Source organism: Saimiri boliviensis, chromosome 2, assembly GCF_048565385.1.
Source record: "Saimiri boliviensis isolate mSaiBol1 chromosome 2, mSaiBol1.pri, whole genome shotgun sequence".
Taxonomy (NCBI): domain Eukaryota; kingdom Metazoa; phylum Chordata; class Mammalia; order Primates; family Cebidae; genus Saimiri; species Saimiri boliviensis.
This window is the reverse complement of record NC_133450.1, coordinates 97,511,520-97,538,158: the sequence shown is the minus strand read 5'-3', so window position 1 is coordinate 97,538,158 and position 26,639 is coordinate 97,511,520.

Below are 26,639 nucleotides of genomic sequence, written 5' to 3'. Positions count from 1 at the left end.
TGGGAACACTGACCTTGTATATGATAACCTGGCAGGAGAGTGGCTCTGTCAGAGATTTTACTACTGAACAGCACGGAGTAGGGGGGGAGAGAAGAAAATGAAGAAAGAAGACAGAGAGAGCAAGGGCTGGAGAGGTAGAGGGAGGACAGGGAACAATGACCAAGGGGATCCAGAAAGCATGCTTCCAGATGCAGTATTGCTCGTAATGAAAAACCTGATTGAGAAAAGCTCAGTATGTTCGAATTGCTTGTCAGTGAGATAACAAACATGAATGTGGACCTATTATGTAAAATATATTTAATATGATATATTGCTGCACATATATATTTGAGACCTTGGGCAAGTTACCTAACTTGTTTGTACCTCCATTTCCTTATCTGTGAAAAAAAGGATGGTTATAATACTACCTGCCTCACAGGGTTGTTGAAGGGATCAAATGAGTTGTTATTGGAACACTCTTGGCATAAAATAAGAGAACAATAAATGTTCATCATTATACTTAATATTTTCTATGAATTAGGCAGCTCTGAACTCCAGGACTTAAAACCACCTTTCCTAACTTTTCTTGTTTAAAACTGTTTCACTATCTGTAGAAGGGGGATACAATCATCTGGTCAATATGTACATGAATTTATGGGTATTAGAACACTCATGCACTTTAAAACATGCAACATACAAACGTATAGCACTCGTGATCCATTTACTCACAAGTATTTAATGAATGTTTATTATATGCCTCCACTGAGCCAGAGCATATGTGATATCTGCCCTCATGGAGCTTACAGTCTATGAGTGAAGTTAGGCATTATATATGTGGAATTATGTATCATATATACTAATGCAGATTGTGGTGAGGGTTTTGAAAGAGAAAAACCAGGTGTTATATGTGAGAATAACAATTACATTCTCTGGGTACACTGCATTACTTGCATTAGTCTGGGTGCAAAACTTTTCTAAGGATTGACATTTTGATAAGAGCTGAGGATGAAAAGAAACTAATCACTGTCCAGGGCAGAGTGCAGAGGAGGGAGAGGCAGGAAATGTTTCAGATCACTTTTAATATGGAAAGAAGTCCCAGGCAACTAGAGTATAGGGAACCAAGGGAAAAGCGGCAAGAGATCTAGACCTAGGTTAAGAAGGTTGGAGACAAGAGCACAGCTTGCTTTTATTCTTTAAAAGGTCATTCTGGTTGCTTTAAGCAGAACAGACTGGAGAGAAATAAGTATGGCAGGAGCAAGACCTGTTGCAAGGCAACTGATGAGTGGTCCAGCAAAGAAATGATGGTGGCTCAGGAAGCCTGGAATAAATAGAGATGGGAGGGAAATAGGCAGAGTCAAAATGTATTTTGGAAGTGAAATAACAGGACTTGGTGATAGGCTCAATGTGAAGGCTGATGGCTGAGAGGTATCAAGAATGACTCCTAGTTTTCCAGCCTCAGGTGTTAGGTAGATGGAGTAGCCCCTGACTAAAATGAGGAAACTATAGGAGAAACAGGTTTGGTTGGGAAGATGATAACTTGTGATTTGCTTTCAGAGTCGTTCAATTGAAGTGGAAATTATTTTAATCCATTGCATTCAGTGACTTATATTACAATTATAAATGTATTTCTATGAAGAATTGACAGTTTCATCTGATGTATATATTTATGTTATTTCATATGTAATATATAATTACATGTATATCCTATATATGTAATAATGAAGTTCAGATGATTCTTTGTTTCCATATGTTTAAAGAATTTCAAATAATTTGTTGTAAGACAAAAAATACAATCAATAATTGGGTGATTTAGAATTCCCTTAACTGTTATTTTGGCACTAATTACTGCTCTGCACATAACGGAAGTTTCTCATGACAGAAGTTCTATACAAAAATGTCCTGGTCTTGATTCAGTAAAGTGGAAGAGCCTTCTTGTATTTATATGAAAACGTGAATATACATAGTATCTAACAGAAGCTGAACAGCATGAAGAAACATTTATTTTTAATACATGTACCGGAGGCCAGAGTTCAACAAGTGCCCAATGGATACAATATCACTTACACAAAGACATCTGTGGATGTCTGTATATTGAATTAAATAGCATACTGGGCTTTAAGATATGGAAGAGGAGGAGGATAAAGAAAAAAGAGTAAACGAAAAGAAGAGGAAAGGTCCTGGCTTTCACCCCTAACAGATCGGAGGCCAGCAGATAAACAAATAGTTATCCTTTGGACGAGCTGTCGCAAATATAACCAGAAAGATTTCTTCCCAAATATCCCATAAAACAAACCTTCCTACATCACCACCTCACAGATCCTTCCCTGATGACTTTGAAAGTGCCAGAGACAGATGAGAAACCATAGACTACTCCACACTAAGAGCATAAAGGTCGTGTGCTAGTGGACAATGTAGGACTGGAACCTAGCATCCAGCTCCATCCAGATGTTTAGAGAGTTTTGTTCCTTTTTAGCAGCTGGTCCATGGTACCTACCAAAATGAGGTCAGCTACTTTGTATGCCTTTTGAAATATCTGAAATATCTCAGCATCTGGATTCCATATGTTTTCTTTAGAGGTATAATATTACTCCATGAGAAAAAAGTTAGAAGCTGAAAAGAAAAGATGAACTTGAGAATCACCGACAAGGCTTTTCCTCTGTCGGACAGCTCTGTTCAAGGTGTCGCAGAAGGCAACCGGGTAATTTCCCTGTAGTCTACAAAGCCACCTAAACCTCTTTACTTTCAAAGGTGACCAGCAAATAACTGTGAGATAGGACAAGTTAATTCATCTTTATGAGCCCCAAGTGCCTTGTTTATAAAATGAAGTGACAGTGACTAAACTCAACGGTCTACGTGAGATTTCTTCCAGGTCTGTCCTTTTACCACTTTGACCTACCTCCCTGGGAACGCTGTGCTCAAGTGCCATGGGAATTGGCTTGACTTGCTCTGTGGAGGTCATCCAAACCTGATTTCCACTCAGCTTGTTCCACGAATTCTACTTTTAAATTGGCCTGGGAACTTCTCCTCTAGAATTTACAACTGGATGAAATAAATCCATCAAGGGCAGCTAATTAGCACAAATACAGCTGCCAGCAGTAACTCATGAAAGAAGTTCTGTAGGGACGAAGGGAAAAGATTCCCCCAAACGACAAGAAAAGTTCCACTGATTTGGCACATGGTTGGGGATTGGGCACCAGGATGAAGGGCAGAGGGCTGATGACTGAGTCCTTTTTCCTGAGAAAGGTATGATTCCAAAGTGGAGCAGGATAAATGGGCCCCTGTGTCCTTTTATGTAGAACAAAGTTAGGGTACACCAGTCAGACATTTGCCTGGACCCATTAGGACAGTGCTTCTGGAGCTAGCAGCCAAAACCCATCATCTCTTGATCCCTAGAAATGTTACCTTTCCCAAGAAGTCTTGCCCACTCCACCAGCCTTGCTCTAAATGGATGCCTTTGGCTTGGTAAGCAGTGGCAGTCCAGCCCCAGCAGGACCTGGTAAGACATGGCAATGCACAGACCCAAGCCACTGACACTCCTATGGCCCTCAGCTGTTCCCAAAGTCGCCTACTGCAAGCTGCTATAGGCCAAGGTCCCCAGGCCATGCTGCAGACATATCATTGGTTGCAAGCTGGCACCAGCCTTAGAGTGCTAGGCAGTACACCACACTCGTCTTCCAGTTCTGATGTACCCAGAGACAGTTCCCAAGTAGGAAGTAATGAATTCAAGGAGAAGCATCCAGGTCAGCTGATTTGCGAGTTTGCTGATAGAATCAACTTTATTTGCTGCAATGGGGCTTTCACATCACCACATTCCAAGGCTGATGTATAATTACCTGAAACACAGAGTGGCATTTAACCACGCCAATGTTTATGTGCCCAAATCAGCACTCAGAGGAAGGTGCCTTTTAAAATTTAACTTTTTGATGATACCTCAACATTGCATGTGACTTTGGCAGGGAAAATAAGCCTGGTTGTTTGCGCTTGATGTTATGCCTCAAAGGCTCAGAAGTGGTGGAGTTGGATCCAGCAGCCAACCCACAATAGAGCTGTCTTGACATCCTCATTGGTCCAGCCATGCAAACCAGCTTCTGAGGGTGGAGCTCTTCTGCTGAGCTTTTCTGCTTGTCTTCCTCTTATAGAGATGAACTGATAACAGTGCGATCACCAAGGACATGTTAGCGCCCAGATACACTTCCTTAGCTCCATCAGCACATTCAGATGAATTAGCAACCCAAGGACAGGTACCCAGAAGATCTTTTTAACAAGGCCTGAATGTCCTGCTGTTCCACCCTGCAGGTTGTTCAAGAAGATAGGTGGATCTTTATGAAAGCATAACAGAGGACTACATTTACTGGATTAGATGGTATTACTTACAGATTCTTGCATCTCTAAATGACAGGTGCTGTACACACCAATGACTGATTTTTTTCTTAAAAGTCTAATTTATATAATACTAATAAAATACCTTTAAAGAAGATAGAAAAACACAACAGAACAGAGCCCTCCTTGGAACCCACTGTAAGTAGGTTAATATGATTATCACTACTTTAAGATTGGGAAACAGATTCTACTAAACCTAGCTGGAGCAGAAAGCCAGTGAGGGTACTAAAATTAGAACTGAAAGCTCCCCTCTGGCCCCAGCTTGTGTGGTCACAGAGTGGACCAACATAAATAGGTTATCATATCATTTATCATGCAAACGAGGACTGTTTTCAGAAAGGGAATTATTAAAATGTAAATGAGAGTAACAGGCATAACCCAAGACTGTTCTGGCAAACCAGGACTTTTATCCAAGCCATCTTCCTGCAGTCTTCATCAATGATGCCACATATGGGTGAACGAGGAAGCTGATGGAGTCTAAGCTTCAGATCCCTCCCTTGCACAGATCCCTGTGCGTGCTGGGAGTGGCTGGGACTTGCAGAATGTTGTCTGTGCAGAACAAAAGCCAGATTACAATAAGGAAGTGTTGATCTCTTAGGAGTCCCAAATTTCCAAGGCTTCAGCAACCTGTTGTGATTTCTTTCCTTGCTCTAAATAATTATTCATTTTTGTATGTAATTTCCATATGTAATTTTCTTTTCTTTTTCTTAAAGAGCATCCCCCTCCCCACTCCCTCAACCTCACCCAAATTGTGTAAGCTTCAGGCTTTGCACCTTGTATTAAGCGCATCTGCATGGGTGGGGCAGTCTGGAGAGAGAAGTAGGAATCAGCATCAATCCCACAAGGTGCAAATCACGCTATTTGTGACCCTCACTGTATTTATACCAACGAAATTAGGATAAAATGTTCACTAAAGGTAGCTGTAGAGAAGGACCTGAGGGCCACAGATAAATGGGGCAGAAGCAGTCCTAACTCTTAGTCCTTGGTTATAGGAGGAACTAAAGAAAAATGTTTGGGCTGAATGTGGTGGCTCATGCTTGTAATACCAGCACTTTGGGAGGCCAAGTCAAGTGGATCACTTGAAGTCAGGAGTTTGAAACCAGCCAGAACAACATGGAGCAACCCTGTCTCTACTGAAAATACAAAATTAGCCAGGTGTGGTGGCACATGCCTATAATCTCAGCTACTCAGGAGGCTGAGGCAGGAGAATCGCTTGAACCCAGGAGGTGGAGTTTGCAGTGAGCTGAAATTGCACCATTGCACCCCAGCCTGGGCAACAACAGTGAAACTCCATCTCAAAAGAAAAAAAAAAGGTTCATTATTTGTTTGTGAGCTTCATGTTCTTTCATAGTACCCACTAGTAGAGTTATTTCCTGCCCTAGAGCTTCTCTAGGTGTCAACCCCTAACCAGCCCCCAACTCACATGCAGAGTGTCTGCTCAAGTCAGATTCCAGAGCATTTACTCTTATTCATAGTATCCTAAAGATTCATCCCAAAACAAGCTTTTAGGAGTCCTTCAATCTAATTCTTTCTCTCTGTTGACTCATTTGTGGCTTTGTTTTTCTTTTGAGATAGGGTCTCACTCTGTCACGAAGGCTAGAGTGCAGTGGCACAGTCTCGGCTCACTGTAGCTTCGATTTTCAGGGCTCAAGCGATCCTCCTACCTCAGCCTCCTAAGTAGCTGGGACTACAGGCATGCATCACCATGCTTGGCTAATTTTTAAAAATTTTTTTGTAGAGATGGGGTCTTGCTATGTTTCCCAGACTGGTCTCAAACTCCTAGGCTCAAGTGATCTGCCTGCCTTGGCCTCCCAAAGTGTTGGGATTACAGGCTTGTGCCACTATGCCCAGTCATGGCTTGGTTATTTGTCATAAGATCTTCCATTTTCTTGGATATACAATAAAAACAAATGACACTTGCTCCTCAAAAAGAATAAGAGATCTAATTTGAAAATCAGCTGTCCTCTACACGTTAGAGCAACACATTAGGTATATGGAATGTGATGTTAGAGAAAGAATGCTTGTTCTCAGTTACTGCAAGGAAAAATTAGCATTTAGACAAAAAGTTTTTTTAACAAGGCAATTTTACTTTCTGTAGAAAGAATTCTTCTGTCAGCTACCTTGCTACGAGAGTATAATGAACAAAGGAAAGGCAGGCATATTTATTCTTTATGCATTGGGTCTTTACTGCTGTGTCTGATCTTTGTTGGTTGCAGCTAGACTTCACAATTTAAACTGAACTTGACTGGCTAACCACTTAAAACTTTTCTAAATAGGTAAAGGCAATGGAGAACAAAGGAAAAGAGGAAGTCTAAATAGGGAAGGGGTATAGGCTTCGAGCTGGGACGTGCCTGTGAGCATGTCTAGCACAAATATTTTGGTTAAAGTACAAGGACGTAGAATGTACTACATGCTTGTGAGCATGTCTAACAGCTACATAGATTAGGGCTTAACAAAGAGTTATTAGTAAAAAGTAAGAAGGCTTTGAAGAAAGTTAGACTTTAAGACAAACTATTATTTCTAACATTTATTGTTATTATTCTTTAACAAGAAGGGAAACTTTGAAGAGGAACTTTTTACTTTCTACATGTGAGAAAGGAATAGGTACTTGTTAAAAGAAAACAAGATAAAAATAATATTGGTGGAATTCTTGATTGTATGTTCAGAAATGAAATGAGATTATCACATTGGAGAATCTCCATCTCAATGAGTTACACGTTTTGAACAAGCCTGTCATTGTATTTCCTGACTGCTAATCAAAGAAGTGCCTTTAAAATGGAATCCTGAATACCATAGATCCAAATCATTAGATTATGAAACATAGACTTCTGGTTGGTCACTCTGAAAGCTCTAATTCTGCAAATTACTTAGCCATCTTCCAGCTCTGTTAACCTTTCATATTTTTGAAAGGACACACAGATTTTCTCATGCTACCCTATATCTGGACATGGTGTTTCTGCAAGCCTCTTTACATCTTCTCAAAAATTTACCCAGGTATCAGTTTCCTGGGAGACCTTTCTAACCACAGTTTCCCCTCTCTGCCCCCCCCCACCCCGTCATCATTCACACCTTGTTCCATTAGCATCATTGTATCACAGTACTCCACCATGTGTTAGTGGTTTTATTGACCTATCTATCTCCCCCACTAGACTATGACCAATCTGAGTATAAAGCTTGTGTTTACTATTGTTGTAGTAGACATTCAATACATGTTGAATAAACTGAACAAATGAATGAAAGCAAGAAAATGCTGTATGTTGATTGTAAGGCAAGAACTGTGGTTTAGTGGCCAATGAAATAGATTCATAGAATTTTCTGTGAATGTGGAACATATACATCATGGAATACTATGCAGCCATAAAAAGGAACAAGATCATGTCCTTTGTAGGGACATGATGGATCTGGAGGCCATGATCCTTAGCAAACTAATGCAGGAACAGAAAACCAAATATGACATGTTGTCACTTATAAGTGGGAGCTAAATGATGAGAACACATGGACACAAAGAGGGTAACAGATACTGGGGCCTATGAGGGGGTAGAGGATGGGAGGAGGGAGAGGATCGCTAAAAGTAACTAATGGATACTAGGCTTAATACCTGGTTGATCAAGAAATCTGCAAAATGAATCCCCTTGACAAACGTTTACCTATGTCACAAACCTGCACATCCTGCACATGTACCCCTGAACTTAAAAGTGCAAAGTAAATAAATAAAATCACAAAGAATTTTCTCTGAAACTTACTCTGGTGTTTCCCAGCTTAGACACTGTAGCCCATAGTGGGAACATTATGTGAAAAATACGATTCAAAGATTAGATAAAGGAAAATTCCACGGGTCTGGGTGATCCTGAGTGAAATATTAAAAGGTTAAATTACACTCTTCAATTTCTGAACTTTCCACTTCTTTTTTTCCTAGCTTTTAATATTACTGACTTCCTAAAACAAGATGAATTTGTAGGGTGCATGGTATGGGTGTGTGATTCCATTGTGGAATTTCTATATCTAGCCCATTGCTATCTTTTATGAAATGGCCTCTGTAAGGCTCTGCTTAGCTAGCGAACAAGAGTATCATCTGGAGCTGCTTCATTCCAGCCCCGAAGCCCAGAGGAATGTTTTCCACTTGCCCTTCTAAGCTGCAGTGCTGAGATAGCTAAACACCAGCACCAAATCTTTTATGCTCAGCAAGTTAATAAAATAAGTTTTCTTAAGTCCAAATTAGAGAGAGGTTGGAAAAATGTGTCTAGAAGGCTAACTTGCCTGCTTAAAACTCACCAAAATAACTGTTCACCCCAATCTTGTACAAGTTAAAAACTGTAATTAAACACCTTGAGAAAATGTCAAGTTGTCCAGTTAGAAGAAAAATTGTGATGATAATGAAAGTTACATTGTATCTAGAAACAATACTTGAAGACTGCTCAGTTAACACTCTCTTCCCTGTTATGCTAAAAGGTGGCAAAATTATCATAATTTTAAAACAACGTAATTTACTGCCCACTCTGTCTTCAGCATTGTATAAGCCAGAAGGGAGTGAAACAGGGCAGTTTGGGGCACCTTCATGACCTAAATCTCCATTTTGAATAGTTGGCATATTACTTCTGGCAATCTGCATATTCTGAATGGGATGAATTTGTGTGTGCGTTGGAGGTGGTAGTGGTGTTGGAGGCGGCGGTGGTTATATATTTTTCTTACTTAGCAGAAACTAATTCAGAAGAGGTACCATAATTTCTACTATTGCATTCTCAGAAAATAGATGACTGAAACTGAAAACAGAACCCAGGAATAAATTCAGATTTCTAGGTCTATATTTGTCCAACGGCCCTTTTGGGATTCCCCTTATCTTTTCATTGTTGTTAATGATGGTGAAAAAAATAGACATGTTTCTACCCACAGCAGGAAGCAGTACCTGGATAGCCTTTCCCTACTGGAACTGATTTTTGTTAGTATCACACTGAGCTGCAGTAAGATAAATTACTATAGCCTTCAAATCTGTCTGCTTCCAAGCATAAACCCCATCACTCTAACCAGGTCCTCATTGTTCTCTGATCCAACACACTCATTCCAAGTTCAAGGTCTTTGTAGAATGTTCTTCCCTGTAGAATGTTCTTCCTTCTCTTCTCTGCCAAACCTTGCCTTAGTTTAGGTCCACCTAAGTCTCACATCATTTAAGGAAGCTTCTCCGATTCTCCTCAGCTCATGTTAACTATGCCCTTCTCGAAATTCCCCTAGCACTTACTATCTGAATAATTCTTTTAGAACTTAGTACTATACTATGTGTTACTGTTTTATTGTTTATTTAGAACTTAGTACTCCACCATGTGTTTTATTGACTTATCTGTCTCTCCACTGTAGACTACGAACAATCTGAGTGCAAAGCTTGTGTTTACTATAGTTGTAGCAGATGTTCAATAAATGTTGAATAAATCGAACAAATGAATGAAAGCAAGAAGATGCTATGTCAGCTGTAAGGCAAGAATTGTGATTTAGTGGCCCTAGAAATAAAATCAAAGAATTTTTTATGAATGTGGTACCTATACACCATAGAATACTATGCAGCCATAAAAAGGAACAAGATCATGTCCTTTGCAGGGACATGAATGGAGCTGGAGGCCGTGATCCTTAGCAAACTATTGTGTTCTCCTTTTCTCTTTACTGAATTTTGAGATTCTGAAGAATAAGGTCAGTGTCTTATTTTGGAGGGGTTGTCATTTCCTAGGTTCCAGCTAGGTATTAAATAGGCAAGATAAATATTTGTTCAAGCAGCCAAAAAAGTCATCTAATTCTTGGTGTTACTCCAAGGTTTGATAAGGAGCATGACAGCATGATGGAAAGCACGTGGATTTTGAGTCAGACAGAGTTTTCTAATTTCCCTTGGTCCCACTTATATTTGTTTGTTTATTTGTTGTCTACTCTTGTTTCCCCTGCAAATAGGAATATCTACTTTACCAAGTTATCAGGGTTAGAAATAATAAATGTGAAATGCCAAATACAGTGCCTCAATATATAGCAGGCTCTCAATTAACAGAAGTTGCTATTTAAGTAAGGGTGACTATTTCTGAAGAATATTTATTATCATGAAGTCTAGTTAGACCCATGGAGTAGGGATTAGGACACTGAGTTTGGAGTCTGAAAGATCTGGGCTTGAATCCTGGTTGTGCTACTTATTAACTGCCACTTTGAATAGAGACCTCTTCATGTCTTTTCTTACCTGTAAAATAGAGGTAACTACTGAACCTACTTCAGAGTCATTGTGAAGATTAAATATGGTGTCTGGAACATCATGAGTACTCAATAATTATTAGCTATAATTTCTAAAGTATGATAAGCTTCAGAAAAAAAAAAAGAAACCTATATAATTCTAACTCCAAATTATTCAACTGGCAGATAGGCCTGTGAGAGCAGTTTCAGTTTTAAGAAGGTTTTAAAAACACTTTCACTTTTTAAATGTACCATATGTCTAGTGATTTGGTATTTAGTTGATTCACACAATTTCTGATGATTTTTTTACATGCCTTTAAACTGCAACCACCAGTATTACAAGTGTTTATATTTATCTGCATGAGACAGTGATTTCTCCCTCTTTACAATCTTACTCTGAAGTACTATGACTGGGTGCATGAAGTACTATGACGGATACATGAAGTACTATGACTGGGTGCATGAAGTACTATGACAGATACATGAAGTACTATGACTGGGTACATGAAGTACTATGACTGGGTGCATGGAGTACTATGACAGGTACATGAAGTACTATGACTGGGTGCATGAAAGGGAGCATGATTAATTATCAAGTCCTGTGCTAGCCACACTTGGCTATTCTTTGAGATCCTAAACCACACTTATTTTCTTCAATAACATAAATTGCAAATTGACCATCTCAACTTCTTATGTATATGTTTGTGGATGAGACAAGAAAGGCATTTTATAAGTGATTGAAAAATAATTATTGAAAGATAAGATTTTCCTTGGCTTGAAATGTTGCATATAGGGATTAAGCCATGTTAGAAGGTCTAGCCAGATAGGAAATCCTGGTGTACAGGTAACTGAGGGTCCAAGAGGTGAAGCACTACAGCCCAAAGGAGGCCAGAAATCAACCACAAAACAGGAATGGGAGAGCTTTGGGCAGAGACAGGCTGCTAGGCCAAGACAGGAAATGGCAGGATGGACATACTGGGTGCTGGTTCTCAGAAGATCAAGCCTAGCAAGCATACCCCATTTCCATTCACGATGTTCGAGAGCAGAAGCAGCTTCTGGCCTGCGATTGTTTCTCTGTGCTCTCTCTTTGGCTCTGCTGTTACCCAATTTGCTTCTCCCCTTCACTCACTGCTCCATGCCTTACCCGATTAAAAAGTTGGAGCAATGGGGCTGTTTACCATCAGAATCGCAGGACAGTGAATAGTCATCCCTCCGTATCCTCAGGGAACTGGTTCCAGGTTCTCCCCTCCCTCCCCCAACTTAAGATACCCAAATTCACAGATGCTTAAGTTTGATATAAAATAGTATAGCATTTACATGTAACCTACACATATCTTCCTCATATACTTTCAATCGTCACTAGATTACTTATAATAATAATAAAACATAAATGCTCTGTAAATAGTTCTTAAACTACATAGTTCAGGAAATAATGACAAGGAAAAAAGTCTCCATGTTCAGTATAGATGCAATTTTTTTCAAATATTTTCCATCTGTAGTTGGTTGAATCCATAGATGCAGAATCCATGCATATGGAGGTCTGACTGTATTTGAGTTTAAAAACATTTATATATTTTCTTTTCTTTCTTTCCTTTTTTTTTTGAGATGGATTTTCACTCTGTCGCCTAGGCTGGAGTACAGTGGTGCAATGTTGGTTCACTGCAACCTCTGCCTCTCAGGTTCAAGTGATTCTCCTGCCTCAGCCTCCTGAGTAGCTGGGATTACAAGTGTGCACCACCATGCCCAGCTAACTTTTTTTTTGTATTTTTGGTAGAGATGGGGTTTCACCATGTTGGTCAGGCTGGTCTCAAACATCTGATTTCATGATCTGTCCACCTTGGCCTCCCAAAGTGCTGAGATTACAGGCATGAGCTACCAGCACCTGGCAGTATATGCAGATTTCTATACAATCTATGATATTCTCCACAGTCTCTGAATGCTACTTTTATTATGAAGAAGATCATTTTATGAATTATATAACAATAAATATTCTTTAACAACTTGAGATATAATTGACATACTATAAAATTTATCCACCTTAAATGTATGATTTTTCAGTACCCTTTTAGAGCTGCATGATGATCACCACAATCCAGTTTGAGAACATTTCCAACATTCCCAAAATAAGTCTCATGCCTGTTTCCAATCAATCCCCATTCTAATCCCTAGCCAACCACTAGTGTACTTTCTGTCTCTACCAATTTTAAATTTAAATGGCTTGGGCATGACGGCTCGTTGTCTGTATTCCTGTAATTCCAGCACTTTGGGATGCCAAGGTGAATGAATCACCTGAGGTCAGGAGTCTGAGACCAGCCTGACCAACATGGAGAAGCCCCGTCTCTACTAAAAATACAAAAGTAGCCGGGCATGGTGGGGCATGCCTGTCATAAGGCTGAGGCAGGAGAACTGCTTGAACCCAGGAGGCGGAGGTTGTGGAAGGCTGAGATTGGGCCATTGTACTCCAGCCTGGGGGACAAAAGTAAAACTCTGTCTCAAAAAAAAAAAAAAAAAAAAAAAAAGCCAAGCATGGTGGTGCACCCAGGTGGCTGAGAAACAAGAATCACTTGAACTCAGGTGGCAGAGGTTGCAGTGAGCCGAGATCACGCCACTACACACTGCAGCCAGGGTGACAGAGTGAGACTGTCTCAAAAAAAAAAAAAAAAAAAAAAGGCAACATATACTATGTCTTTCACATCTACCTTTTTCACTTGGCATAATGGTTTTAAAGTGCATCCGTGTTGTTGCACATATCAATAGTTCATTCCTTTTTACTGCTGAACAGTCCATGTACCAATTGATGGATATTTGTTTTCAACTTCTATTAAGAATAATGCTGTTATGAACATTCACATACATGTCTTGGTGCCAATATATGTTTAATTTCTGTTGGGTAATTCTTAAGAGCAAAATTGCTACGTCATACTGTAGGTTTAACTTTTTTAGAAACTACCAAATTGTCTTCCAAAATAAAATATATTTTACATTCCTACCAGCAGTGTATGGGGGTTCCAGTTGCTCTACATCCTTGCCAACACTTCTTATTGCCTGTCTCTTTAATTATACTCATTCAATGGGAACATACGCATTCTACAGTGACCAGAGTCTATTTTTCAGTTTGAAACAGGCCCTTTGATGTCTGTAGAGGCAGAAAGGGATGCTTAGTTGCTATTTCTTGTGTTAGTCAAATAATTATAATAAGTAAAAAAGAAACCTGGCACTTGATGTGGGCAGGCACAGAGGCTAAGTGCTGACTAGCAGTCTCCTTTCATCCAGCTGGCCAGTTGCTACTAGTTAGTGATATGTAACCTGGTGAGACACATAATTGCTTCAAGCCTCAGTTTTTTTCATCTATAAAATGAGAACACTGGAATAAATTATCTGTATGTTTCCTTCCAGCTCTAAAACAAGGAGTCAGTTCTGATTACTCTTCTCCCAGAACCTACTGGTTGTTAAGTTGCTGCTGCTGCTGCTTTCTTTTTTCAAATGAGACAGGGCTTTGCTATGTTGTCCAGGCTGGTCTCGAATTCCTGGACTCAAACTCCTCCTCTACTCCAGCAAATTGAAGTAAATTCTTTTACGATAAGCCTCTCATGGCCTATGATATTATTTCAAAGAAAACAAACAAGCAAAATCAAGAAAGCCCTTTATTCTTTATTCTCAAAATGATGGGATTAGGTGATAAGTTATATATGCAGAGGAAAAGAGGAAAGCAAAGAACCCAACATTTGTTAACTGCCCATATACTAGATATGAAATAAACATTTTCATATTTTTAATATCACAAAACTCATAACCTCTGCGATAGTTCTATAATCACCCTTTTACAGGTAAAGAAGCACAGGCACAGAGCGTAGGCAAATTGCATAACGTAACACAGACAGCAAGTGAAGCTGGGATTCAAGCCCATGTCATCTAGCTCCAAGTTGGATTTTATTTCATTATGCCAACTGAGAATAAAACAGCAAAAAAGAAAAATACTAGGCTGAGTGCAGTGGCTTATGTCTGAAATGTCAGCATTTTGGGAAGCGAAGGTTTGGGGACTGCCTGAGGCCAGGCGTTTGAGACCAGCCTGGGAAACAAAGCAAGACCGTCTCCAAAAGAAAATTTTAAAATGAGCCAGGTTTGGTGGCATGCGCCTGTAGTCCCAGCTACTCAGGAGGCTGAGGTTGGACGATCACTTGAGCCCAGGAGGGCAAGGCTGCAATGGTTCATGACTGCACCACTGCACTCCAGCCTAGGTGCAAAACGAGATCCTGCCTCTAAAAAAAACACATAAATAAATAAACTTTAATGAGCAGGGGAAAGAAAGTGCATGTAAATGTCAACTAATGAGAAAACATAACAATGGGATTTTACAATGGCTAATTATTATAGCTAAATTAGCCTTGTAGTACAAGGCTTCCAATCATTTCCAAACTTTGCTGTCATATGCATGTGCATACTTCAAACCCTGAGGACCAAGAGTCAAATTGGCAGTTTCAGGAGGAATGTAGAGGAGTGAGATTCCTACTTATTGAAAAGGTGTTTTGATTTTCTCCCACTAAGAAGATTGCTCATTCTGAGTACTTGCCCAGATAGTGCAGAGAAAATCCACAGAAACAGTTTTGCTACCCAAGGTGAGAAACTGAGAAGTTCCAGAATTAAACTGGTACATTTTTTTGAGTAATAGTTCTGCTTCCCTTGGGTAAGATGAATCTTTACTGATGTCATTGCCACCCACCACCACCTGGCATCTCTGCATGGTGGAAGCCAGAGCAATATATAGAAATGGCTCACTTAGAAGTTAAAGGGCACTTGAAGGAATTCTCTCAAAGAAACACATTCACAGATTCCACAGTGGATGCCTCCTTAATCTCTGTCTTTAGGAACATTTGTCTCACGCTCCATTTTTTTTTTTTTTTCTGCAAATGTTTATATGGTCAGCATAAGAGGAAAAAGTAATACTTTTTATCTTTAGAATGTCTACTTTCATTAGTTCTGTTCCTTCTAGAATCAAGCTAAGGAAGCTAAGGGTTGTTCATGCTTAGGTTGAGAAGGTGCTAAAAGGGACTGGGAATGGGAGGTGCCAATATGAAGAATATACTGTGAAATCACTTTTTCTCTTTACCACTCTCAGTACAGATTCTGGTAATTGGGGATTATTTCAATTTTTAACAACTCAAATAAAACTCAAGTAAGATTTTAAGTCTTCAAATTTTAGGGCTTTAAATGAAATCTTAACTCTGGCAGTAGCTTTTTACTAGACTCATATAATGTTCTTAATATCACTTATCTTTGAATGGGAATAAAAATACTAGTTAACACCACGGTGTCTAAGAGTGAGAGGAAAAACTAGGAAAAGGGACTACAAGGTGTTTTGTCACAAAAAATTCTGATTGGTGTTCCTAAGAAAAGTAGTAATAATACTAGCATAGATCAATGTTCTTCCCAAACTATGCTCCAAGTGATATAATTTGGCTGCGTCTTCTACCAAATCTCATCTTGAATTGTAGTTCCCATAATCCCCACTTGTGGAGGGAGGGACTGGTGGGAGGTAATAGAATCACAGAGGTAGTTTCCCCCATGCTATTCTTGTGATAGTAAGTTCCCACCAGATCTGATGGTTTTATAAGAGGGTTCCTCCTTTGCTTGGTTCTCTCTTTTCTCTTTCCTGCCACCCTGTGAAGAAGGATGTGTTTGCTTCCCCTTCTGCGATGATTCTAAGTTTCTTGAGGCCTCCACAGCCATGCTGAACTGTGAGTTAATTAAACTTCTTTCCTTTATAAACTATCCAGTCTTGGGTACATCCTTATAGCAGCATGAGAACATCCTTAGAGCAGCATAAGACACAAGAGATATTAATTAAGGTGATCTGCTGGGGATGGACCGCAACTTCATAATCAAATATGTTTGGGAAACACTGAGTAAAATTTCTTTGTGGAACTCCAAAGAGTCGTTAATACAGTATATTCAATCTGCATTATGAGCCTCCAAAAGGGAGATTCTGTGTAGTGTACCACTTGAGCTGCTTGAAAATGAAAACTTAATCTCAGAAACATTTTATAAAATATTCTGGGGCGTGGTGGCTCACACCTGTAATCCCAGCACTTTGGGAGGCTGAGGAGGGTGGATTACGAGGTCAGGAGTTCCAGACCAGCCTGACCCTCATGGTGAAACCCCATCACTGCTAAAAATACAAAAATTAGCCAGGTGTGGTAGTGCATGCCTGTAATCCCAGATACTGAGGAGGCTGAGGCAGGGGAATTGTTTGAACTCAGGAGGCAGAGGTTGCAGTGAGCCAAGATCACGTCGCTGCACTCCGGCCTGGGCGACAGAGCAAGACTCTGTCTCAAAAAAAACAAAAACAAACAAACAAACAAACAAAAACCATTCTGGGGAAAGATGGCCCAGAATATGCATAGTTCCTTTAGAAGAATGGTTTCTTGGCTATCTATAGTTTTCTCCATCTCACACCTTCTCCATCTCACACCCATCCTGTCTTTCTAAGATCTCCAAAAAGAATATGGCCTGATAAATCCATATACATGGAAATATAGTGAAAGAAGAATTATGTCCATGACCCTTTCTTTCTACATCTGGATTGTCTTCTAGAAGCTTAGAGGGCCAGTCTGACTGAGGTACTGGTTTATGGTAGTTTCAGGTAAAAAGGGAATTGTTCTTTAAAAAACAAAACCAACTTGCACAATAACTAAATGTAATGCATCGAACTTGTTTGGACCTGAATTCAAACAAGCCAACTGTAAGATGACATTTTGAGGACATAGAAATTTCAAATGCTAAGAAATTATTATTAAATTTGTTAGGTGTGATACTGGTATCTGGTTATATAATAAAATGGCATTTTTATGAGGCAAACTCAAGCATTTCATAGGAAATATCAAGATGTCTAGGATTTGCTTTAAAATACCTAAAGAAATAGATGTAGCAAGTAAGGCAAATGTTAATAACTGTTCAGTCTAATGGGATATGTGAGGATTTTTTAAACAAGTTTTCTTTAGTTTCAGATTTTACATGATATAAAGTTTTTTAAATACAGATTTCTTCGCCCCGAATCTACCAAATGAAACTCTCTGGAGCTTGAGCCTGGGAGTTTGTTAATTATCTACCTCCTCCTCTCTCTTCCTCTTTTTTTTTTTTTAAATCATACTATCAGAGATTTTTTGGCTGAGTACGGTACCTCACGCCTATAATCCCAGCATTTTGGGAGGCCTAGGTAGGCAAATATTTTGAGCCTAGGAGTTCAAGACTAACTGGGCAGCATGATGAAACCCCATCTCTACAAAAAATACAAAAATTAGTTGGCATGGTAGCTTGTGCCTGTAATCCCAGCTCTTGGAGAGCTGAGAAAGGAGGATCACCTGAGCCTGGTAGGCAGAGATTGCCGTGAGCTGAGATCATGCCACTGCACTCCAGCTTGGGCAACAGAATAAGATCTGTCTCAAAAAAAAAAAAAAAAGTAAATAGTTATTTGTCATAGTTTAAGGTAACCATAAAATTATAATAAAAAACAATGCTTTGTTTTACAAACAAGACATTTTAAAGAAAACAATACAAATAACAACTCTAATTAATTTCTACCATGTATACCCAAAAAATAAGTTCCTTAGAGAGACTGGAACTGTTTGTGATTAGCATAATAAAGTTATGTATTATACTTCACATACTAAATGACTATTAACTTTCAGAAGTGACATTTTGATGTATCTTTTAAATAATGCAGTGATGAACACAGAAATTCAGTACACACAGAATCCATGCTATTAATCCACTTCATTGGTACTTTCAAAAATTCATATCATCATATTTTTAAAATGTGATACCAGAAGGTTTACAGGACATGCCTGTCCATCATGCATGTAGTTCATACGATCTGCAGAAAGCAGATCAACAGCATGATCAGCCATGTCCTAAGATACAACAGCCACAAATATGGATTTATGAACTATTTCGGTTTTTTTCTTACACTGAAATGATTATATAACTACATCTTTATACACTGAAGCATATATAATTGTTTTTTTAAGGGCTTGTCCATTGTCATCTAAAATTATGTGGAATACAAGAAGTAGTACTCTTATGACATCTTAGGAGATATTAACCTAATTTAAGACCAGCAAGAATATATCAGATTTTTTGCTAATAGGGAAGGAAAAAATTATTCCCCAAGGGAAAGAACTTTGCCGTATTTATATTTGCATGACCTGTACCTAGCACAGTGTCTAAAATAGGCATGCAATACATGTCTGTGTGAATTAATGAAGGAATGCTTATCATATCTCCAAGTTACCTCTATCTCCTATCCCCCAAACCAATTATTTGTCAAGGTAAAGGCTTTGATGAAAGTTCTTAGTCCATGAAAATTAAATTGCTGAGTCTGGGCCCTTTGGAGGAAATGTAAAATCATGAAATTCAAGTACTTTTGGGAAATCAAAACACATTTTCATTTACCAATGTCTATAACAAAGGCAAAAAAATTAGATAAATTTAGTAAAATACATAAATGTTAGCTTTTGACATTTTTTTAAACACTGAAAAAGGAAATGGAAAATTTCCTCTCACAAATTTGGAATCAGCTTAGTTAGTATAACTGCAAGAATGCAGTCAGAAAGGCCAGGTTTGAATTCTGGCCCTGCCACTAGTGAGTGATAGGTATCCTGGTAATGCCATGTAACTGCTTCAAGCCTCAGTTTTTTCATCTATAAAATGAAAACATTAAATTATCTATATATTTTTTCTAGGTCTAAAATAGAGTCAATTTTCTGATTATTCTTCTCTTACAGGCTACTGACTAGTACTTAGTCGTTAAGCTGCTGTTGCTGCTTTTTTTTTTCTTTTTTTTCCAAATGAGACAGGGTCTCACTATATTGCCCAGGCTGGTCCTGAACTCCTGGGCTTCAGCGGTCCTCCTGCCTCAGCCTCCCAAGTAAGGCTTCAACTTCCTTACCAGTGTTAAGCAGACAGAGACTGGGTACTATGGTTCACACCTGTAATCCCAGCACTTTGGGAGGCTGATGTATGGGGGTCACCTCAGGCCAGGAGTTTGAGACCAGCCTGGGCAACACAGTGAAACCCCATCTCTACAAAAATAAATTCGATTCAATTCAAATAAACAAATAAGCAAGCAAGCTGGGCATGTTAGTGTGTGCCTGTGATCCCAGCTACTCTGAAGACTGAGGCAAGACATTGTTTGAGCCCAGGAGTTTGAGGCTGCAGTGAGCTATGATTGTGGCACTGTACTGTACTCCAGCCTGGGTGACAGAGCAAGAAACTGTCTCTTAAAAAAAAAAAAAAAAAAAAAAAAAGCAGGCAGAGTCTAGCTCTGCACTATTCAGAGACCCAATGCTATTCTGAATTACAGAAACTCAAGTGCTGGCAAACTAAATCTTCAGCTGTCAGTAAAAGCCCTTGGTTATCCAATTTTTTAAAAAGTATATTTAGAAAAAGTTTTAAGTGCTCTCATTTAGTTTAATGTTTTAAGTAAGTTTTACCATAAAGCAGGTTATTTAGCTTTTGAGGATATATATTCTGTAGTCAGAATAGGTTGGAATCTGGCTTTAGAACTCAGGACAAAGGACTTCCTTGTGCCTCCCATTACCTCATTCTTAAAAAGTGATAACTACAAGAAATAAATAATGCCATCTGCTTCACAGGTTTGTTGGAAGATAGAATAAAAAATACTTGTAAAGTACTTAGGAGAGTACCTGACATGTAGTAATCACTCAGTAAAGCAACTATAATTTATCTTTTCCATAGAGGGAACACTCTTATTTTCCTGCTAAAGAACACAATAAAACAACCCTTTAGTGTATACCTCGCTCTTTACTCCATCCTATTTATGCTCACATGTGGCATGAGTGAGTTCTGCAGTGGTCAGGTCTTTGCAAAGCTAACCCCAAAGTCCAAGAAAGCTGAGGCGAAGAAAGAGGCTGACAAATTCAGTTTCTTAGGAAGAAACATTTAATAGGGAGTTATGAGCAGAAGTTGTGTCTGTGTCTTGGGCCTCAGGTGGCAGTAAGACAAGATGGCAGATCCTCACCCCATTACTCCCCAGGTCCAGAGTTTATATACCATAGGGAAAGAGTATGCATGATTCAGATGGGATGTGAAGGACAATTGAGGTTTGATAACATCAAGGTTGTTTTGAACTAAGGGCAGGGTTTACACAAATAACAAAAGATAAACTGGAAATCTCAGAGTCCTTCCCAGAAAAGGTTTAATCATGAGTCAACATGGCAGATTAGCATCCAAGATGGAGTTGCTTTAGCCTTCACCGTGAGGAAGCCTGGTGGAGATCACTGCCTGACTGTTGGTCCATATTCCTGGCCTGAAGTTCTATTGTTTTCTGCCAGTAACTAAATTGTGTTGGCTGGGCAGCTACAGGGTAGTAGCCATGTGAAATGCTGACTTGTGTTGAAGATGGCTCAGGAAGTCCCAGTATTGCCTAGCCTCCTCCTGCTTTTGTGAGGCAAATGAGAATTTTTGAGGCCTATGAATTAAAAACTAATAAAATGCTAGTGTTAGTCATCATATGAGAGGTTAAAGTTGATGGTAAAGTTTAGAGGAAAAAGGCCAGAATGTGGGATATGACCCCTGAAAGGTCTTCTTTGTTACAAGGTAAGGTACTTGATTCCCTGGGGCCATGGAGTTGTTGTCTATAGGTCCCCATTAAGCACTGCGAGAGGGATGAGGTGAGGGGAGACAGCAGGGAGCCCCTTTCCCAAGAGGGCTGAGAAAGAAAAGTAAGAGTGAGGCCACTGCAAAGAAAAAAGACCAGATTCATTCTGAACCATCTTCTCACATTAAACATTTTAAGCAAGTGGTAATTGTAAGCTGGGCACAGTGGCTCATGCCTATAATCCCAGCACTTTGGGAGGTTGAGATGGGAGGATGGCTTGAGCCCAGGAGTTTGAGACTAGCCTGGGCAACACAGGGAGACCCTGTCTCTACAATATAATAATAATAATAGTAATTAGCTGGGCATGCTGGTGAACACCTGTAGTTCCAGCTACATAAAAGGCTGAAGTGGAAGGACTGCTTGAGCCGGGGAGGTCAAGGCTGCACTGAGTTGTAATCCTGCCACTGCACTCCAGCCTGGGTGAAAGAATGTGGCCCTGTCTCAAAAAAAAAAAAAAAAAAAAATCGTATTTCACATTTAAAAAATGAATCTTTTTTTAAAAAAATAATTGGCAGAAGGCTGGATGCGGTGGCTCACACCTGTAATCCCAGTACTTTGGTAGGCCAAGGAAGGTGGACCACAAGATCAGGAGTTAAAGACCAGCCTGACCTATATGGTGAAACCCTGTCTCTACTAAAAATACAAAAAAAAGCTGGGCATGGTGGCACACACCTGTAATCCCAGATACTCAGGGATCCCAGGCTGAGGCAGGAGCATAACTTGAACCTGGGAGGTGGAGGTTGTGGTGAGCCAATATCGTACCACAGCGCTCCAGCCTGGGTGACAGAGCAAGACTCCATCTCAAGAAAAATAAAATTAAATAAAAAATTGGATGAAAATTCTACTTAAGAAAAATAAGAAACATTTTAAATAAAAATCATTACATCAAAATCCCTGAAAAACTTATTTTACTCTGTAATTAATTTACGTGCTCCCATGTTTGTATGTAAATAATATCAAATATATGTCATTCTTTTATTTTAGAAACACACTGTTGAGACACACAGTCACACACACACATATATTTGGAAGAGTAACAAGAGTGCTATCCCTGGCTAGGAATAGATGGGGGTAGGGTAGGTAACTGACCTAAAGCAAATGGCATGTTATCAGTGCAGATACAATTTTGCCACACATACTTGCAATGCAGTGTATCTAAAAAACTTAAAGGAAATGGAGAACGAGGAAAACATTTTCTCTGGTTAATTTGCATAACAAGTCACAAGAGGGATTTCATTACAAAGTAGGAATTACAAACAGTGGGGGCAAAAAAGTAAGGAATAAAGAATAAATTCACAAAAGAAGTTGATATCTTTACATTTTCAGGACTGTGATCCATAAATCCAACTAAATCAGTTTTGTTCAAATCCATTCCAATTTAAGTCATCTTCTCTGGATCCCCCTAAAGATTTTTTTAATTTAAATTAAAAATTTCTTTATTTCTGACAGAGAAGCACAGTGACCTTCCAACGATTTTAATGACTGGTATGTCTTGAATATCAAGGACATTTATTTGTGAGTTCTCCAAGATGCTAAGAGTAATACAGCATCTTTGATTGAACAAATGAAAAGTCTGCCAGGCACAGTGGCTCACGCCCGTAATCCCACCACTTTGAGAGGCTGAGGTGAAAGGATGGCTTCAGCCCAGGAGTTCGAGACCTGCCTGGACAACATAGTGAACCCTTGTCTCTACAAAAATTTAAAAAATTAGCTGTGTGTGGCATGCACCTGTAGACGTGACTACCGGAAGGCTGAGGTGGGAGGATCACATGAGTCTAGGAGTTTGAGGTTGCAGAGAGCTATGATCACACCACTGTATTCCAGCCTGGATGACAGAGCAAGACCCTGTCTTTTAAAAAAAAAAAAAAAAAAAAAAAAAGAGTTTGCCAAATTCTTTCCATGGGTAATAAGCTGAGCAAGACAGAACAGCATAGTGCCCAATCCCCAATGCCAGTGGCAAAAGTAACTGTCCTTACCATGCCATTGAGACTGGGAGCCTCCAGATGTGGGTGGCTCTGCATTGTTCTAATTCCTCCTGGAGACACTTACTGTGGGGCTACTGCTCCAGGAGCCACAGCTGACAGAGGAGGCTCTTGTCCCATGCTAGATTTTACAACCTGGCTCCAGCAATGATAGGGATTGAAGTCAAAGGTGATTCCAGGAACTGCCAGTCAGCTCCCCATTTGTGATCTGGATTGTCCAACTTTCTCTTTTATACTGTGTGTATGGCTCACATGAAGCAATTAGAAACCTGAAGGACAAAAGCTGAGTTGCAGATGGAATGCAGAGGGGTGTAGCAACCTAACTGAGAACTTTGATCATTCTTTAGTCTGATCAATTTAACAAGCAGTCAAGCTAATGCTATTGGAATGGAAGAGGTGTCATCAAACACTGCCCTATTAACACCTTCTTACCAAAAGACCTCACATCATTCCTTATAATTATTTTTAAATGTTCCACCCACTGGAAATGGGCTGAGAATTTTGTTCCCAGTCCTTCCTGTTCCATATACATATCTAAGTTTGAGCAGGGACATATCTTGGATTCTTCTCCCGGTTTTCTGATACGTAGTTTGCCATCTGAAAATCAGCTACTCTCTGCTAAGAAAGTGGACACTTCAAGTGTCAGGATTTTTTTTTTTTTTAATTAAAACTAGGTGTTCCCATTTTTTCCATGGGACTTTTTTCTTTTCCTTTGTTTTTTTAAAAAATTATTTACATAATTATCTGCCGAGTTCACTCACACACACACAAAAAATAATTACAAACTCTACTACTAATAAACTACCTAACTTTGGGTAACTTGTCTTTTTTCTGGTTTCATTATCTGTAAAATAGGAATTATGATGGTACCTATTTCATGAGGTTGCTGTTATGACTAAATTAGATACTAAACTTAAACTTGGCACAGCACCTAAAATACACAGTAAATAACAAATGATCAGCTGTCATTATTTTAAATGTACTGCATTCCCAGAAATCACTTGAACGTGTCATTTATAGAATAAAACAGTATCTATCCATGCAACCCTGTATTTATCTATGAGGCATCAGCTTCCAAAGCCCTTGGTGGGTCAGTACAGTGGAGATGAAATACGTCCCTATATAAAATATAGAGATGTCTATTAGGCAGCGTGAAAACAGCAACCTATGCATGGGAAGGAGTAGAAAGTGGGATGGCTGTATATCCTGTTCAATCTGTATTCCATTTTCTTTGAGCTGCCCTTCAGCATATTTATGGAAATGTTAATTAAGACTACATTTCATTTATACCTTATTAGATTAATGTAGAAGTTTCTGGGGACTAGATGCAATTATGTTATTCACTAAGACTGTTAGATTCCATTGCTTTATCTTTAGTTGAATGACTTCTTATTGACCAAATTGATAATTACTGTTTTAGTTATTCCACTAACATCCCAGAAAATTAAAAACAGGCAGTCCTTCCCCAATCTGAATTAGATTCACTGATGTCAGTGTCCTCATTGTGACACAAAGATTACTAATGACATTTTACCATATTCCTCCTCCCCGACATTTTTATTCCTTGGAAGGTAAGGGTAGAGTTATATTTTGGGGCTTCAAATTAAACATTTCAGAAGTATTTTAAATCTGGCCTCTTCATTTTAAACTTGTTTTAGTATAAGCATCAATAGGGCAACTACCTATATGTCATGAATGGGTATCAGAATCATTTGGTCTTTGTTGCTGATATTTTAATTGGAGATTCCCAGCCCTGTCACCAGTTCTTAAATGGTACTGATGTATTGCCAAGTTTGGAAACCACTGTCTAAAAGCAATCGACTAATAAGTCTAAATGAAAATCAGGCAGTATTTGAAAAAGGTGTTTAATGATCCCATTGACAACTATTTTTGGGTTTTGCCTTCATGAGAATTTGAGTATATTTGAATTCATATTATATATTATTTATTGTAAATGCTAGTGTTATGATGAACAATAGAAGTATAAAAATAAGAAAATGGCTTTAATCAATATGAATCTGATCAGTTTGATTTATACAAACTCTTCAATTCTTGATAGCCCTAATAATCATTTCAATGTTTACTTCTACATATTTGGCAGTAGCTATTTGTTTAAAACACACATAGTTTCATCTATTAAATATATTTCTACTACACCACTTAAAAATAAAATTTAGCATATTATTTAAGTAATTATAATTTTCCATAGTAAAAGCTAACATCTACTAACTTCTGGTTAAATTTTGGAGTTTATACTGTATTAACATAACTTTCCTTATTTTTCATTTTTGACACAGTCTTGCTCTGTCACCCAGGCTGGAGTACAGTGGCATGATCTTGGCTCACTGCAACCTTCACTTCCGGGTTCAAGCAATTCTCATGCCTCAGTCTACCAAGTAGCTGGGATTACAGGTGGTGCCACCATGCCCAGCTAATTTATATATTTATACACACACACACATATATATATTAAATTTAATTTTTTTTTAGTAGAGAGGGGGTTTCCCTATGTTGACCAGGCTGGTCTCAAACTCTGGCCCTCAAGTGATACATTCGCCTCAGCCTCCCAAAGTGCTGGGATTACAGGTGTGACCACCATGCCTGGCCTGTTCTCCTGCTTTAAGAGCTAATTTTTGTTCAATAAATTGATTATTCACTGCTATTAACTTAGTAAAAAGCTTGTGTTTCCAATTCTTTTCTTCTGGGTCTTTACTGTTGTTCAATTGGGATTGAGTTAAATTTTATCCTACCTCTGTTGACAAAGAGTCTCCTATTTATGTTTCCCCTCAAAATCTCCACATACTAAAAAAGAAAGTGATCTAGGACAGGATAAAATGTGTACTGAGCATCTTGGGGCTGAGGGAAGATGCAAATAAAGTTAGGGGAAGGGTGGAAGCAGAAACTGAGCCCAAATATCTCATTCTCTAGGTCCCAGAGACATGATCCTTCACCTCCAGCAACTCTTTTCAATAGACCCTTAGCAGGCTCAGCCAGCATCCTCAGATACTACCTGCCCTGACTCACAGGGCACCTCAATGTTCCAGTCAAGTTCACCCTTTGGATCAGTGGCTTTCAAGTTGGGACAGCAATTCTTTGTTGTGGGGTTCTGTCCCCTGCATTGTAGGATGTTTAGCAGCATCCCTAGCCTCTACCCACTAGAAGCCTACAGGAGCATTGTCCATCCTCCTGGCTTCCGCAACGAAGTGTTGACACCAAAAATGCTTCCAGACGTTGCCAAATGTTCTCTTAGGAGCAAAATCAGCCTCTACTCAAGAACCACTAGAAGTGACAAAATATGGGTTTGAAGGTTCCCTTGTCTCACAATTATGTCCCACCTTACAGATAATAAAATTTCTTAATAAGGCCATGTATCTTTTGTTTCACAATCCAATCACAGATTAAAAGGCTTAAACTATAGGTACTAGTTT